This window comes from Phascolarctos cinereus, unplaced genomic scaffold (assembly GCF_003287225.1).
Source record: "Phascolarctos cinereus isolate Bilbo 61053 unplaced genomic scaffold, phaCin_HiC Scaffold_7;HRSCAF=346, whole genome shotgun sequence".
Lineage (NCBI taxonomy): Eukaryota > Metazoa > Chordata > Mammalia > Diprotodontia > Phascolarctidae > Phascolarctos > Phascolarctos cinereus.
The window spans coordinates 146,218,430-146,234,615 of record NW_027556180.1 but is presented as its reverse complement, the minus strand read 5'-3'; the positions used below and the strand labels follow the sequence as shown (position 1 = coordinate 146,234,615).

Genomic DNA, 16,186 nt, shown 5'->3' with positions numbered 1-16,186 from the left:
TAGATCTACATGCTTCTCCCATTTTGCTCTTTGGAATACTTGCTCCATAGTTTACAAACCCTTTCATAATTCATCCTCTCCCTGTTTCACTCCTTCCGTCTTCTGGCACTCACTGACACCTGGCTCCCTCCTGGTATCGCCTTCTTACATCCTTGACCACCCTTTCTGGTACTGAATTATTACAAATGCAAAAGTATTAGAATTTGGGTCCTACCTCACTGGCCATGGTGGGGGTTTTGGCATATTCCTTGTTCTATAGATAAAATATGGATTGGGTAATTAATTTGGATAGTATAATCCTCAAAAGAGGAGGGGTTGCTGAGTGATGGTGGTAAAGGGATAATCTGAAAGTAGCTGTGGGAGACAAGTTATCTCTTATCTAGCTTTGCCAGGGCAGACTTTTCAGCATGAACTCTTGATCACATCACCTTCCATCTCCAGAGCATCCCCACTGTCTGCTCCATTCTCTTGGTAATCTCCAATTTCTCCATTATCTGTCAGTCCCTTCCCTGCTACCCACAAACACACCCATGTTTTCCCCGTCCTTAAAAAACAAAAACACAGCTCATTTTATCCCACCAGCCCTGCCATTTATTTTCCCTTCCTGGCTAAGGTCCTTGAGAAAGCCATCTACTCAGTGCTTCATCTCTCATTTGATTCTAAATGTGCCTTCCCTTCTCTCATTGATTTTAAACTCTGCAATCTGGTTTCCATTCTCATCATTCAACTGAAACAGTTACCAGATCACAATAGCCAGATCTAATGACCTTTTCTGAATCTTGATCCTTTTTGACCTCTCCTGTAACCTTTGACACTGTTGATCACCCCCTGGATACTCTCATTTTTCTAGGTTTCCATGACACAGCTCTCTCCTGCTTCTCCTTCCTGACCACTCCTCAGTCTCCTTTGCTGGATCTTCATCCAAGTTTTGCCCACTAACTGTGGTGTTCTCCAAGGCTCTGTCCTGGGTCCTCTTCTCTTTTTTCGTCTATATTCTCTAACCTGGTGATCTCATCAATTCTCCTGGATTGAATTATCATCTCTATACTGAATCTCAGATCTATTTATCCAGCCCCAAACTCTGCTGAGCTTCATTCTCACATTACCAACTGCTTCTTGGACGTCTAGAATCAATTCCATGTCTCGTAGACATCTCAAATTCAACATGTCCAAAACAGAACTTGTAATCTTTCCCCTCCCCACCCCCGTCCCATGCTATAATAATAATAATAATGATAATAGTATGTATCTCCTAGAGTTGTGAGGATCAAATGAGGTAATATTTGTAATAAGCTTTTCAAGCCTTGAAGTGCTATATAAATGCTAGCTATTATTATTAGTGATTTTTCCCATAAAAATCAATACTTTGACAAAGTTTTTGATATTCTGACCAGAATCCATATAATAGACAAAGATATTAGTGTTAAACCTATAGTGTTAAAATAAGATGTTAAATAAGTTAAAGTAAGTGTTAAAGTAAGATGTTAAGATTTAGTTGCACATATTCTGACTTGTCTGCCATAGCAACACAAAGCTGTAAAAGAATCATTCTATCTTCAGACAGGCTTATTAGTCTGATTATATTCCGGACAGATAAACACTTCTTTGTTTTTTTTTTAACATCCAGGGGGAAAAAAGATATTGAAACCCCTCACTTACCCATACTAATGTTTAACTTTGGGGTCATTATTCTTCATGTGGAAAAATTGAGCTGTTGCTTAGTGAAATGCGTTCTTTTTCCCATGTCTCTACTTCAGAACCTAAAATATTCTTGCTTCTTTGCTTTGTCAGCTTCTTGATAATCATTGTTCTAATGTATTGATTTGGGGCTAATTTGAGGGCCAAGAGGAGGGAAATTTGAATGGCCAAGGTCATGTGATAATCCTCATCCCTTTTTTGGGCTGTGTTGTTCATTCATTTTTCAGTTGAGTCCAACTCTTTGTGACCCTATTTTGGGTTTTCTTGGCAAAGACACTGGAGTGGTTTGCCATTTGCTTCTCCAGGAGGAAAGGAAGAAACTAAGGCAAACAGGGTTAAATGATTTGCCCAGGGTCACACAGTTAGTAAGTGTCTGAGGCCACATTTAAACTCAGGATGATGAGTTTTCCTGACTCCAGGCCTGATACTCTATCCACTGTGCCACCTAGTGCCCTCTGGAATGCATAGAAAGTCCCATCTCCAATTTCTAACAATACTGTATTTTGTTTGGTATTAAAAATCAGTCCGTGCCTTTATTTCCTAATCTTTAGTGCAGGAATGAGAATGCTGCTGAAAAATATCTATGAGAATTAAGAAATAGAGAAAAAAATGATGCCAACAAATGATTAAAAAAAAACTATAAGAAACATGGCCAAAAAGAGTCTGTGAGAAAAATTTCGATATTTTCAGCAAGAGTTTAAACATGACAGTTATTTTTAACCTTGGAGTCACACAGTTCAAATTGTTTCAAGTAATAAGCTAAAAATGGAAACATAACTAGGGTTTACTCAGAGAAATTACAAGCAGCAGACTAATGTGGTGTTTTCACAATCTTTGCATAACGCATGAAATGAACATTCCTAATCGTTACTTTTTTAAAAATACAAATTATCCTTAAAAACAAATTCAATTCTTTTAAAAACATTTTTCACCTTAAAAAACAAAAACTTAGTCACACTTTAAATGAATTCAACTTATTACATCACAAATATTTCTGTTATCTTTAGATGGCAAAAAAGAATAACATCATACAACTAAAATGAAATCAGTTTTAAATTCTCAGTAGCTGAAATTATGGTTTGCTGAGCTAATGAACTAATCAAGCCACAGTTTTAAATGGTGTTACTACAGTATTCTAATTACTGCAATCTGATTTTCCTCATCGCCTGTGAAGGTCAAAATTGAAGGTCTGAATCAACAAGAAATTTAAATGTTGAGTGTAAGACCTAAGTGAAACACTTTGTCTTGTGAATACGAATTTGAGGTCATCTATTGATCTCTTACTCTATGTAAGAATTGCATTTAAAACAGGGATTCATAAACTTTTCCTGTGGCATGGACCCCTTCTCAGAATAATGTTTTGAAATACATAAAATAAAATACATGAGATTATGAAGGAAACTAATTACATTGAAATAAAAATGTGCTTTTCCCTATCCAAGTTCACTGATCCCATTATCTTTCCGTATTTCATGTTTGTCATTCAGATAAACTGACTAATGAGTGAGAATCTTTGCAATTCTAACTTTTGCAAGCCTTTAACATATAATTCATCATCTAAACACTCTCCCTAGAGGTTTTCTACATGCACCATTAGATATAATAAGAATAAAAACAACTAGCACTTTAGGGTGTGCAAAGAATTTACAAATTATCCTCACAGAAGCCCTGAGATGAAGGTGCTAGTATTCTCTCTGTTTTACAGATGAGAAAATTGAGGCAGATAGAAATTAATTGATTTGCCCAGGATCACACAGCTAGTCTCTGAGGCAGGATTTGAACTCAGGTCTTCCTGACTCTAGATCTAGCACTCTATCCACTATGCCACTTAGCTGATAGAATTGTGGCTTTCGTTTCTTTCTTTTCTTTTTTCTTCTTTCTAAACTTGTTTTTTCCTACAAAAACTTTTCTCCAAGCCTGAAAATTTGGTCTGAACCATCTATTGTATACACTCTCACATACATTTTGCCAAAGCATTATAGAGCATTAGCAATAAAATGATAAAGCATATAGAATATATACAATTTAAATGTAAAGAAATTGCAGAAGGTATGCACTAGAGTATGGGCCTCTAGGTGGTGTGGATAGAACACTGGACTAGGAACCAGGAAGACTCACCTTCCTAAAATCAAATTTGGCCACAGGTCTTAACTTTTGTTCTTGACGTTTTGAACACTTTCCTGAGAGAAAAGAGTTAGATCTAAGAAAGAGAAAAGGACTTCAGACTGTAGAGATACTTATTTATTAACATTTTCAGTTGAACTCAAAAGGAGATTTTTAATATGCTTCCACAGTTACAAAACAAAATGGTGAGTTTAATCAGGCTTAGGGGGTGGAGGTGGTTATTACTGATCAGAAGGATCAGAGAAGGCTTTGTAGAGGAAGTGTCATTTAAATTGGACTTAAAAGGTGGATTTTTAATTTTACATTAAACAGATGAAGGTAGAGAGGGTGGGGGATATACTAGGCATTAGGGAAAGCAGCAAAGACACTGAAGTGGTACACATGAAATAAGTAGTACAATTTGGTTGGCACATAGAGGACAATGATTAAAATAACATTGAATAGAGCAGAAAGAGTAGTGTGGTATGAGATGATGATGGGCCTTGAAGGCCAAGAAAGAAATTTGAACATTACTCAGATAATAGGAAGCTATTAAAGACATTTGAATAGACAAGGACATAACCATTTCTATGCTTAAGGAAGATTATTCCTATAATCCTATAAAGGATGATTTGGAGGAAGGAGAATAGAAGGAAGACCTACCACCATAGTCTGGGTTGGTGACAATGAGGGTCTTTATGAGCAAGGTGGAAGCAAGGATAGAGGGGAGGGGATGGATGCGTGAAATATTGTGAAGCTGAAAGCCACAGGCTTTGGGAACTGATTGGGTAAGAGGTGAAGGAGCGCAGAGTTTCAAATACAACCCCAAAGTTTTGAACATAGGAATTAGATGAAAAGTTATGTTCCTGACAAACAGTGAAGTCAGGAGTGGGTTAAAGGGAAAATAATGAAGAATGAAATGAATAGAACCAAGAGAATATTATATACTGTAACAGCAATATTGTTTTAAGAATGACTTCAATGAGGTGGCCCTGGATTCAGGAGGCCCTGAATTCAAATGCGACCTCAGTCATATAACACTTACTAGCTGCGTGACCCTGGGCAAATCACTTAACCCCATTGCCTAACCAAAAAAAAAAAAAAGAATGACTTCAAGCAAATAAGCCATTTTGACTACTATAAATACCCAAATTAACTATGAAGGACATATGAAGATGCTCTTTGTATCCAGAGAAAGAACTGATAAAAAGAAGTATGTATAGAATAATTTGGTATACATATACCGATTTGTGTCTAATAGTAGCCATCTCTGGGGGGTCGGGAGGGAGAGGAAGAAAAAAAAGAAATTTACATGATAACTTTATTATATATTTAAAAGGAATAGCAAGTTGTACATAATAGATTTGCAGTACCAAAAAAAAAAAAAAGAAAAGGAAACAGACATATTTAACATATTAAGTTTGAGGTAATAGTGAGACATCCAGATAGAAATGTCTTATAGGTAGCTGGAGATGTGGGTCTAGGGCTCAGAAGAGAAATCATCTACACAGAAGTAGCAGTTGAAGCTGTGACAGCAGATGAGATTATTATAAAGGAAGAGAGTGTTGGGAGAAGAGAAGCAGACCAAGAACAGAACCTTGGGAACTAGGGGGCTGAAAAATGCATAAGGAGACAGAGAGGGAAGAATAGGAGAAAAACCAGAACTGACTTCTCTGAAGTCAAGGAAGGAGAGAGGGAGTGATCAAGAATGCCAAAAGTTACAAAGAGGTAGACAAGGACAAGAATTTTGAAATGCCTTTCGCATTTAGTGACTAGGTCAATTGTAACCTTAGGGTAAGAAGTTTCAGCCGAGCAGGAGAGGCAAATCCCAGATAGTTAGATGTCGAGTCAATTGTAGATAGTGAAGATGTAGAAGTCTTGGCTGTAGACTTTTTTTCAACGGGTGGAACATTTAGAGGAAGAGGTGAGATGGTAGTTGGATGGATTTGGCAGGTTGAAGGCCCTAGGCAGGGCTTTTTTCTTCTGAGGAGACCTGATAGCATTCCTAAGCAGATAGGAAGGAGTCAGTCCAAAAGGGAATTCAAGATACATGAGAGAGAAAGAGTGACTTAGGTCCCATGGTAGGCTTAAGGGAATGGATTCAATTAATTGGTCAACTAGCATTTAAGCTCCTATAGGTGTCTGGTACTCTACTGTTTATGGATTTGGGGACACAAAGACCAAAAACAAACCAATTCCTGTCATCATGGGGCTCACACTGTAGTAGGGAAGACAACATGTACACATGTAAGTAGTTATATATGAATACAAGATAATTTGAAGTTGGGATTAGAAATCCTAACATCAGGAGAGGCCCCACCTAAGAAGCGGCATTTGAGCTAAGCTCTGAAGGCTGTGAGGGATTCTAAGAAGTGGCAATGAGAAGGGAACATATTCCAGGCATGGGTCACAGCTTATATGCAAAAGTCTAATGACGTGAAATGAGTGGAGGGCTAAAAATAAGACAGGTTGGTGAGGCCACAGAAAGTGTAGAAGACAGTAACATGTAATAAGTCTGGAAAGGTAGACTGGAACCAGGGTCTGAAGGACTTTCAATGCTAGACCTAGGAATTTGTATTTGATTTTAGAAGCAATAGAAAGCCATTACTGACTTTTCAGAAGGAGAGTAACATGGTTAGACCTGTGTTTTAGAAATTTCACCTCAGCAGCTGTGTGGAAGATAGATTCAGGGGGATACACCCTTAGGAATCAAAGAATGTAGAGTTGGAAGGAATTTTAGAGATATTGTAGTCCAACTTCCTTATTTTCCCCTAAGATAAGAGAAATTAAGGGCCAGAGAAGTTAAGTAATTTACCCAATGTTACACCGCTAGTTTGTGGTTGGGGGTAGGTGGTTGTTTATCTGAAGAGGAGCACTAGCCACGCCTCTTTGGGTTGAAGTACTTTTAATCCCCTCATGGATACATGTACTATGAATGATACCTTGGAAAACTGGTTTCTTTTGACCCTCACCAAATAAAGAAAAGACATAGACTCTCAAAGAAATAAGGTTTCAGGGTGAGAGAGCCAGGTAGAGGTGCAAGAATGAGAGGTAGAAATTTCATTAGTTTTGTTCTTGGTATCAGAGATAACTAGACATTCTTCCTCAGTTCTGGGTAGCTCCACAAATTCCTTTCCCTGATATTCCCCAGGAGGAGCACTGCACTTGTACCTGTTTGGCTTCTTAGGAAATTTCAGTTTTTCCTTCTCCCCCAAGACTGGGAAAAAGCTATCTCATTATCTTATTGACAACAGTGTCACAGATCCAGGAATAAGGAGACTCCAGCTATGGGTTTCTAAATAGCACATGGGAAACTTTGAACATCATCTCCATCTCCAGTGTCATGTCACATTTTGGCACATAGTAGACACTTAATAAATGTTTATTGATTGATTGATTAGAATTAGCTGAGTTAGTATTCAAATCCCAGGGATCTCTCTTCTTTGAACAAAGGGAAGGAAGAAAGAAGCTTCTCTTGCTGAGAGATGCAGGCTGAGAGCTGAAATCTCATCAGCCTCGATGAGGTAGGAGGATAGGTCTTCTGTTATAAATATGGGTGGGGGTGACAGTGCAGTTGGAGCTCAGAGAATTGGAAAAATTATGGGGGAAAAAAACAAGTTGAGAAGCGTAGACTATTAAGATTGTTAAGCAGCATCAAGGGCCTCTCTGAAATAGTATGGTGCAATATAAAGAGTTCTGGTTTTAGAGTCAGCTTCCTACGAGTATGTCCTTCGGTAAATCATTTAACTTCCTTGGACCTTGATTTGCTCATTTGTAAAAGAAGGGAATTGGATTAGATGACATCTGAGGTCCCTTCAAGCTGCTCTGAATCTGTATGAATTTGTAGTGGGTGCAGACTTTATCACTTTATCCTCTGACTTTCAGCAATCCTGGTGGAACGGAAATGTCAAGTCAATAAGCATTTATTAAGCTCTTACTATGTGCTGGACAATGTGCTAAGAAAGGAAACACACAAGCAGAAGGAAATACAGCCCCTAACCTCAAGGAGCTTATATTCCAATAGAAGAAAGATAATACATAGAAGAAAGCTGAAGAGGGTGGTGTACCCAAGTGGGGTCATGGTAGAGAAAGTCCAGAGAGTCAGGAGTGCCTCCTGGAGAGGAATGAAGACATGGCTGACCTCGGCATCTTCTTAAAATGGAGATTCTGGGAGGAACCAGCCAACCAAAGGAAGAGACTGAAGGAGCAGAGCTAGGTAGTTAGGTAGTGTGGAAGCCAGAGTGATAGGTGGATAGGTAGAATTATACAGAGCTGGACCTGCAGTCAGGAAGACCTGAGTTCAGATTCAGCCTTAGACAATTATTAGCTTGTGACCTTGGGCAAGTCACTTAAGCACTATTTGCCTCAGTTTCCTCAGCTGTAAAATGGCAGTAAGAATTGCACCTGCCTTGAAGGGTGGTTGTAAGCATCAAAAGAAATAGTATTTGTGAAGCACTTAGTATGGTGCCTGACACTTAGTAAGCTCTATATAAATGCTTACTATTATTATTACTTCCAGCGTGAGATTATTACTTCCAGCGTGAGACATCCAGGGTTGAAGTGAACTTCCAGGAATGAAGAGGTTTTTGAGAAATGGCAGAGAAAGCCCAGAGAGTCAGGAGTGCATAATGTTGAGGACTGAAGAAATTGGATGATGGTGGTCAGGAATAAGGTTGAGGAAACAAGGCCTTCTAGTATCCTGGTGTTTTGGTATGTGCCTTTGATGGGGTGCTTGGGTGCTTGTGCTTGTACTTGGACCCCAATTTCTCCCTAGTCTCAGAAACACTGTCTCTGACAACCCCTCCCCAGCCCGAAGACACTGTGCCTAGCAGTTATTCATGCATGGGCATCAGCACAACCCTTATCTCTCTCCCTGGTACAGCTACACAAAGCTGGGTAAGAGAGTGCTAGGTTGCTCAGGCCCCGGCCCTCAGATCGTGTCTCTGGAAGCCTCCGAATTCCTTAGTAAGTTCTTGTCTTGTGAGAAAGCCTTCCCTTGTTGCAGAACATTCTCTCATTAAGACAGAGGGAGAGGGGTGCCTTGCCCAGCCCAAGGACTCTTCCTCCTGCCAGACTCCAAAGATCCATACCTCTCTGTTATCTCTCTCCCTGTCTGGTATACTCCCTGTACTTTCTCATCTGCAGCTCCTGGACCTTTAGATTACCTCATCAGTGTCCCTGGCATTCCTTTCCCATGCTCTTTTCCATATAAACCCTAGCTCCATCCTCAGTCTCTTGCAGGTTCCTTAAGATTCCTTGCCCGCTGAAAAGCGCAACAAAAATCTTTGCCAGCTTGACTTAAAGAATGCTTGAGTCTGTGAATTCATTCCAGATGACCCGGCCCGTACTCTGGTCTCAATCTCTCTGACTGCAACACCTTCATACAAAATTTGTTTGATTGCTTCTCTTTTCAAGTCTTACATTAGGAGAAGAGAGGAAAGTAAGAGTATTTCTGGTGTAGACACTTTGAAGGAACACAGGATTTGGGGAATATGCTCTTAACTGGATTAAGAAAGGAGATACTTGAACAGCTTTTCTTTCCTTCTTTTTTTGGGGGGGTATTTTTTTAGTGTATGATTAAGGTTGTTAATCCTTTGTGAATAAGATCTCATGCTTTCAGGGTCTGACACACTTCATTAAAGGGAAGACTGGGGTTTGAGCCAAGCTATTTTTAAGTAGTCTTCGCCTCTGGGACTCATCCTCCAGAATCCAAGTTTTCTGGCCTTTGGGGCACTGAGCCAAATTCTCTTGGTTAGTCAGGACTTTACTTGATGGATGTGGGAGTAGTGCTTATGGAAAAGTTGGTTGGATATTCTGGAGGATAATTGAGTTAATTGTTTTTGGCTTGGCAAACACACACAGAAGCTTTATGTTGATGTCTACAAAGACAATAAAAACAATAAGATTTTCATCAACATGTGATTTAAAGGCTTTAAATAAATACATTTCCTTGGATTAATCATTCATACTGATTTTTGGTTCTTTATTTAATTCTTTATGTTCTTTATATTCTTAAAAGTCTCAATTTTAACTTATAGTCGAGGAGAAATCACTTTATTCACCCCAGCCAAAAAACCATTCATCAAGCTGACTGTGTACCAGGCAATGTGCTACAAATGGTACAATGATACAGATGTGCAAAGACAGTCTCTAACTTCAGGGAGTTTACATTTGAGCAAGGTGAAGACAGCATGCACTTGTAGAGAATATACAAAATATACACAAAGCAGATAAACAGTAACCTTTGTTGGGGAGACACTGTCAGCTGGGAGGGTTTCAGGAGGAAAGTGGCTGAGCTTTGTTTTGTAGGAAGCCAATGATAGAGTTGGAGGTCAGGAGTAAAAACATTCCACAAGTGGGGCACAATCGATGGAAGGGCACAGAGGTGGCATGCTTGGCATGTTAGAGGTGACAAGGAGGCGGGTAGGAGCCAGAGGTGGTCATGCATATCTGTACTCCTTGCTGCCGGGGAGGCTGAAGCCAGTGGATTTCATGAGCGCTGGAGTTCTGAGCTTCAGGAAGCTGAAAGTGGATGAAGTGTCTGCATGAAGTCCAGCACCAATATATTGAGTCCCTGACCTCCAAGCAGGGTTGGGGACCAGGCTGCCTAAGGAGAGGCAAGCCAACCCAGGACAGAAAAACTGAGCTGGGTGAACCTGCCTAGGTATAAAAGGGTGATGACAAACACACAAATTAGAAAGAATTACATAAATAAAAAGTAAGTAAACAAACAAACAAACAAATAAATACACAGATAAATAAGACCTGTGGGGTTACAATGCAAATCTTCTACAATAATTCAACAGATACTTATTACAGAGAACTTTTTAAAAAATCAGATATATGATTTTATTAGGGTTGGGAGCTGTTGGCTAGGTGGAGGATTTGCTTTACCAATGCAAATCAGTACCTGTTCTGCAGTTTATGATCGTGGAGAGCTGCCTAGGGCACTGAATTGTTAAAAGTCTTCAATGAAAGATCACACAGCAAGTCTTACCAACTCCAAGGCCATCTATAGCCACTAGACTACACTGGTTGTTAGAAACAGAGAGCTTTGAAATAGGGAAATTGAATTTTATTTTACATGCATTTACATGCAACTAACAAAAAAGCCTCCTAAGCCAATTTGGAGCTAGCAATATCAGGAAAATGTATAAGGCAAAAGGTATATTTTCCCAAACATTAAAATTATCTAAGTAATAGCATGCCTGTTCTTAGCTTAGCTGAAAGTCCTTTGACTTCACTAGTAAAGATGAGAGGTTGCTGCCATTCATCAGACTTCATTTATTCCAAAACATACAACACAAAGGAAAATTATCAAGCCAGAGATTTTTATGTCCTTTTCTATTTTCCCAGTTGTTGTCTAGTTGATTTCTACCTGGGCTATTGCAACAGCCTCTTAACAAGTCTTCCCACCACCTCTCAGTCTCTGTCCCCGTCTTTCTCTGTCTCTGTCTTATCCGTTTCCTAAGGGTTTGATTTCTTTTCTTCACATAAGATCCTCCAGGGCCTTTCAGTCAAAGGATTGCCCTTGAGGACCTAGAGGGGCACATGTGGCCTCGAGGCTGCAGGTTCTTCTCCCTGTGAGACTAATCCATATAAATTAGAGGGTTAGTGAGGCCTTCTGAGATTCTTTTTTTGTTTCTTTGTTTTAACTGTTTGCATTTTGACCCCTTATTATTGCAGTTAATGTTTCCTCTTCAATCAACAAATACTTATTGATCAGTGTTAACTGATGATACAGGACAAATTGATGCTTAAGAATGCAAATATTTATAAAATACCATTTCTGCCTTCAATGAGTTTATAGTTTAATTGGGGGAGAAGAAACAGAAACATGAGAAAACTAAATGGTATAGAAGTTATCAAACAACTATAGAAGACCATCATACAAGAATTATAGGTGTTTGTCACATGGTATGCATTTGGTAAATAACTTGATTGATTCTTTCCTCTATAGTAGTACCATTTGGGGCAGCTATGTGGCACAGTAGATAGAGTGATGGGCCTGGAATCAGGAAGATCCATCTTCAAGAGTTAAAATCTGGCTTCAGACATTTACTAGCTGTGTGACCCTCGACTAGTCACTTAACCCTATTTGCCTCAATTTCCTCATCTGTAAAATGAACTTCAGAAGGAAATGGCAAACCATTCTGGTATCTCTGCCAAGAAAAACCCAAATGAGGTCACAGAGAGTTGGGCACAGTTGAAAAATGACTCAACAAGAAGTAACAGCTAGCTTTACAGCTACAATGCTTTGAAGTTTGTTATCTCATGAGTTATTGCCTCTAGAGATGGTCATGTAAACCTGTTGATTTCAAGTGGCTAAGAACTATGCTTAAACTAAGAAATTAGTCTGTTTTGTTAGAATTTTTTTTTACAGTTTAAGAATGATTAGTTCATGGAATCATAGACTTAGAGCATGTCACTTAATTGTCTGAGTAGAAGTTTACTCATCTGCCAAAAAGGGTTTGACGTACCTAAGAGGGCTGTTCAGAGTTTCAAATGAAATGTAAAATGCTTTGTAAATTTTAAAGTACCACATAAAATGTCAGTTGTTATTATTATGAGCTGGAAGAGCTCTAAAGTTTCATCTAGTCCAACTTTTTCGTTTTACAGATGAGGTAGTTGAGACTGATGGAGGTTATCTGTCATTTGCCCTGAGTTATATAGCTAACAGAGGCAGCTATCAAATCTATGATATTTACTTCCAAATTAAGACCTCTTTCATTCAGTATTATTAATTTCCATTCCACTCTATAAATAGTTATTGAGTATACTATGTGTGAGTGAAATATATACTTGGTAACTCCTTGGTCAAAGAAGGGGAATTGGAATATTCCTTGCTTTTCTTTGCTACTTTCAAGCTCTCCTTCTGCTTCCATCACTCAGCAACTTCTCTTCTTTTGAGATTGGCTAAATCCAAATACCTTTTTTGAAAAGTTTTTTATTGATGTCGTTTGCCCTTTTACCATCACCATATTTCTCCCCAGTATCCCTTCCCCCCTCCCAGAGAGCTATTCCATGTGCTAAATAATATTTTTTAGAGACAGAAAAGAAGGAAAAAGTCAGCATAACTGATGAAATCATCAAAAAAGTTTGAAGATATGTGTAATGTGTCATACTTGTAGGCCTCTCACCTCTGTGAAGGGGTGAGCTGGGGAGGTGTTAGGGTCATGTTTGTTTTTTGTAATTTGCAACATTCATTTTAGATTTTTTTGCGGTTCTTTACATTGTCATGTCATTGTATATATTGTTTTCTTGGCTCTGCTTCCTGTCTTCTGCTTTAATTCATATAGATCTTTCCATGTTCCTCTGTATTCATTATATTTGGCATTTCATATAGCACAGTAATATTACATTACATTCATATTTGCCATCCAATCAAGATTCTGGTAACTATTATTTCCTTTGCTCAATGAGTTTAGTGCCTAGCCAGCAGTCTCCTCCTTAACTCTTGCCCTTATAGTGGGGGACTTCGACACATACATATGCTGACACTCCCTCAAACGCCAGACCCTCCAGGTTCCTCAACTTACTAATTTCTCGTTGCCTATTTGGGCACCTCACCTTAGCTACACAAATATATATTGTCATTTTACATATACATATATGTCATTACATATTGACCTCATTAACCACAAGTCTTATACTTCTACATTTATAAATTCTGAAATTCCTTTTTCTGATCAAAATCTATCATTTTATATCTCCCTCTGCCTTGCCACCCCAAACTCTGTTCTATATCTTCTCTGTGCCTCTGATCCTTTTACTCTGAAATTCTTCCTTGGCTACACTTTCCTCCCTTCCATCTCTTGATTGCTTATTGAACCAATTTAACTCTGCACTGTGTGACCATGCCATCTCCCTATTCAATAAACTGTAGTGACTCCCTATTACCTTCAGGATCAAATATATGTTCAAAGTCCTTCATAACCTGACCCCATCTACCCTTCCATCTTATTCTCACCTCTTTTAATCTGAGATCCAGTGACATTGGCCTCCTTGCTATATCGAGAACAAAACAATTCATCTCCCTATTTAGGGCTCTTTCACTAACCCCATGCCTGGAATTCTCTACATTCTCAGCTCCATCTCCTGGTCTTCCTGGCTTCTTTGAAGCCAGGGCTGAAATAGTACTTTCTCTGTGAAGAGTTTTCCAATTACCCTTAATACTATTGTCTTCTCTACTATCTTTAATTTATACTGTCTACATCCTTCTTGTTGCACATAGTTCTTTACATGTTGCCTCCATTAGAGGAGCTCCTCGAGAACAGAGACTGACTGTCTTTTACCTTTCTTTGTATATCATGGATTAGCACAATGCCTGGCACATTAGTATGCTAGACACTTAATAAAGGCTTGTTGACTAATAGGCAGAGCTCAGCTAGAGAGAGCAAGATGGTAGATGGAAAGCCAACTTCAACCCAGGCAGACCTAGATAAGGGCTGCTTGTGGGATCATAGGCAACTTTACAAAACTTTTAGTTTTAGAGAAGGTGCTGATGTGTACCTTATTCTTATCATTCACAAGAGGAAGGTCTTTCATCAAAGAAATCACAGTCCTAGTCCAGGCCATTAGAGTTCAACTCCAACGGTATTATAAAAGGAGTAAAATTGTGTATGCTTTTTTTTTAATGGCTGCAAAATTCTCACCTATCCTATCAATTGTTTCTCTTGTATTTAGTGACAAATTTTGGCTCCTGGGTTCTCACTAATGTTATCAGGGTAGCATATGTGATGATAGTGGCTCTTTTTAATGTTTTATTCAAATTTGCATGAACTTCTGCCTTACTTTTTTCAAGCTTTGGACTTTGGGATTTAGGTTAATCTGAATAGCAGAGTTTGGAATTGCAAAGTGTTTTTTTTAAATTTAAAGAATTATAGAAATGTAAGCTATTATTATGGTGATACTTATTAAATTAATAAAAGTTAAGTTTATAATAATAAATAATAACAGTAATGGCATCCTCAAGCATTATAAAATTGTATATAGTATATGCATATAAATAATGTTGACAATTACGCTACAAGATTTTTAGCACCACCCTTCGAGATTGTGAAGAATAAATATGGAAGAGTGATGCTGAATTAGAAACAAGGAAAACCAATTGCAGAAGTAACAAAAGGGGGTTAAAGAGTAATACAAGGAGTAACTCAGAAACAGAGGCTGCAGTTGCCGAAATAGCTCAGTTGGGAGAGCGTTAGACTGAAGATCTAAAGGTCCCTGGTTCGATCCCGGGTTTCGGCAGAAGGTTTTGAAGCTTTCCCCCAAAACATCTTCTGCCGGATTGGGTACAACCGTAGTAAAACCTTTATTAGTTGACTTCCCTCAGAGTTTCTGACCTTATCTGCTTTGGAGACCTAGGGACATGGGAGAAAAACGCACACCCGGAAGCTTAGGTATTTTCGGCTCTCACTATTCTTTCCCGCCTGTACTTTTGGTCCAGTGGGGTTAAGTCTCTCCCCTCCTTGTCTCTTTTCCTTACCTTAGTATTAGGACATACATACACTTAATTTGGCAAGCCGTTTCTTTTTCGCAATGTGAATCTTAGGAACTGAAACCTACAGCATAGTTTCCAAAGGCTGACACTGCGCAGCTTAAATCCAGACTCAGACACTAGCCGTGTGACCCATGGGGAGTCACACAGCAACATCGGTCGACCTCAGTATATGAGGATACTGAAAAATGGGGATAATCACAGCACTTCCCTCGCAGGGTTTATCTCAGGAGGATAAAACGAGATAATATTTGTAAAGAGAGTTGCAAATCTTAGTTATATAAATGCTAACTATTATTATTATGGCGACAATGCTGAAGGACAGGGTGGGGCAAAAGGGAGGGGTAGATAGTACATATAGGAGCGGAGATAGAAAAATGAAGAAATTGGAAATCTGGCAAAATTCGCGCCCTAGACTTGTTCAACTTCCCTGCGCTTCTTCTCTGGCTTGCTCTGGGTTACTGTGCTTGGGGAATTCTCCGGTATTTTAAGTAGCCTGAAGCCGAGCGCTGTCCGAATGTACCTGATACTGAGTCAGGGTGCTTCGCGTCTGCGTGTGCTGAACTCCCTTTATGAGTACAACACGGACTTAAGTACAGAAGAAATAGAACCTCTGCCCACATGTAGCTGTAAATAAGAGAGACAGTTCGAACCCCCCGCAAAAATATCAGTTAGGTGGTGCAGTGGATAGAGTGCCGGGCCTGAAATCAGGGAAGACTCGTCTTCCTGAGTTCAAATTTGGCCTCAGACACTTACTAGCTGTGTAACCTCGGTCAAGTCACTTAACCAGTTCCTCATCTGTAAAACGAGGTGGAGAAGGAAATGACAAACTACTCCAGCGTCTTTGCCAAGAAAACCCCATATAGGGTCACGAAGAGTCGGACA

The 16,186-nt window shown here is 39.1% G+C and overlaps 1 non-coding gene across 1 annotated transcript; it reads left to right on the top strand.

Moving 5' to 3' along the window:
• The first annotated feature begins 14,978 nt into the window (after positions 1–14,978).
• TRNAF-GAA (transfer RNA phenylalanine (anticodon GAA)) lies at positions 14,979–15,051 on the top strand. Its single transcript has one exon. It is a non-coding gene; the product is annotated as a tRNA-Phe (tRNA).
• The last annotated feature ends 1,135 nt before the right edge of the window (positions 15,052–16,186 follow it).